Source organism: Erinaceus europaeus, chromosome 5 (assembly GCF_950295315.1).
Source record: "Erinaceus europaeus chromosome 5, mEriEur2.1, whole genome shotgun sequence".
NCBI classification, from domain to species: Eukaryota; Metazoa; Chordata; class Mammalia; order Eulipotyphla; family Erinaceidae; genus Erinaceus; species Erinaceus europaeus.
Genome location: NC_080166.1, coordinates 109,335,680 through 109,337,925, shown reverse-complemented (window position 1 = coordinate 109,337,925; position 2,246 = coordinate 109,335,680). Strand labels below are relative to the sequence as shown.

Below are 2,246 nucleotides of genomic sequence, written 5' to 3'. Positions count from 1 at the left end.
GTAGCTGGCAAAAGCCTACTTAGGAGATAAAGGGAATTAAAGAAAGTGGAGTGAAAGATAGAAGTGAAAGAATATTTTAGCAATGCCGCTCTGGGCAAGATGGAGAGACTTTGTCTGGGTCTGTGGTAAGGAAGAGAGCTGATGTATTTGTGAGAGTGCTGGAGCAAGTTGTGATATGACATTGGAGAGCTCTTTGTGCTTGGGGTTGTTTGAGAAATAGCTACTTGAATAACTGTAGGGTATTGAAATATTTTCTTGTTTTGTTTTTCAATTCCAAACACCTTATATCTGGGACTATATCAGAATCAGGTGAATATCAACAGTGACTCAAAAAAACAAAACAAAAACAAGCAACAAAAAACAAAAACAGAAAGGCATCCCACTTGTAACTCTATCAAAAGACAGTAATGTTATATTTAAAAAAAGACGCAGATTTTACTGCATGCCTACTTCTGTGCTTAGTGCTATTATATGTTCATATCATTTAATTCATATAAGAGTCCCATATCACTGTTTACTAGTTTACATAAGAAATGGGCAGTATATCTTTCACCCAATATCAAATACTGAGTAATATCTACATATCAGAGATTCTAATTTGTGGGTATGACATATTAAAATATTTCCATAACCTCACACTGCTGTCTGTACTATTGGATAGAGACAGCCAGAAATCGAGAGGTTAGGGGAGATAGAGAGCAAGAGAGACAGAGAGACACCTGCAACCCTACTTCACTGCATGTGAAGCTTCCTGCCTGCAAGTGGGGACCAGGAGTTTGAGCCTGGGACCTTTTATGTGTGCACTTAATCAGGTAAGCCACCGTCCGACCCCTTACTGGTATTTTCTTTATAGAAGAATGACAGTAGAAGTATCCTAACCATAATGATTTTTCATAAATATGAAGACAGTTGTGAAGTTTTCACTTAATAGCACCCTCCTCTGTGCCATAATACTTTTTCTGAGTGTCTGTTTTTGTTGTTGTTTGTTTTGATTTAAAATAATTTTATTTATATAAGAAGGAGATATTAACAAAACCATAGGATAAGAAGGGTACAACTCCCCACAATTCCTACCACCAGATCTCCATATCCCATCCCCTCCCCTGATAGCCTTCCTATAGTGTGGAAGGCTCAGGGAGACAATCCTGTTTTGTTTATTTCAAGGACTGGGTAAGAAAGTCTGGAAATGCCCTATGTCAGTGGTGATAAGCTACACAAAGCACAAAGGGGAGGGAGGAGAGGAGACACAATGCAACCTGCCTGGTGGGGGATGATCCTAACTCTCCATTCTATCACAACCTAGAGGAAGCATCCTTTACCACAAAGACTGAAGAAGAATGGACACCTTGCTCAACTGTGATTAAAAACAAAAGAAAGAAAGAAACTGAGGGCTGAAGGGGAGATCGAAAGGGAAAAAAACAGAGAAACAAACACCTGTAGCCCTGCTTCATCCCCCTGCAAGTGGGGAGTGGGACCTTGAACCTGGGTCCTTGTGGCATGGCAAGGTGTGTGCTCAGTCAAGTGTACCACCACCAGTCCCTTCCACTCTAGTCAGGGCAGGCATAACATTTTAACTATTTAAAGTTGATGAAAGAGGCTACTAGGGGCCTGGAGGGAGCCCATTCCCAAACACAGAGTGGGTGTTGCAGGTAGCCTAGTTTCTAGGGGTGGTGCTGGCCCTCTAAGTCCTGGGCTTCTCTTTATTTTCTCAATGACAAGCTTGGCCAGCGAGGACCATGTTTTGTTTCTTCACTCTTTAGCTAAAGCACATTTGGATTGTTTCTACTCTTGGCTATTACAAGCAGGTCTGATGCTGAATTATTCCCAGGTCTCTTTTGGCTTTATTCATGAGGATCTAAATTTCTACAAGATCCTTGACATTCTTATTTCTCTGAAGGCATCTTCCTGATAGCATAAGTACTGTAGTTGTAGGCACTGAAACACTTGTTTTCTTAGCATTGCACGGTATAGATCCATCGCTTGTGTGTGACTGTAGGCTGCCATTTTGGAAAAAAAAAATAGAAATAATAAGCCTTCTCAGCAGAGTCTGAACCCAGTCAACTACAATAGATGATAGGAGCCAAAAGATGCATGGTCACAGATCTGGTGACTCCTGCTGGGGAAGCAGTGCAGGAGGGCAGCAGCTAAAGCCTGACCAGATGGAGGCTGGACCCCTGAGTGTCTTTTAAAAACTTTTCTAGTTTTCTTTTTCCCTACAAATGACATTCTACAATGATGCTCCATTT

At 41.2% G+C, this 2,246-nt stretch overlaps 1 pseudogene; it reads right to left on the bottom strand.

Annotated features, from left to right (window-relative positions):
• Positions 1-1,681: 1,681 nt before the first annotated feature.
• On the bottom strand, positions 1,682-2,004 carry LOC107522954 (LYR motif-containing protein 4-like; annotated as a pseudogene).
• Between the last annotated feature and the right edge of the window lie 242 nt (positions 2,005-2,246).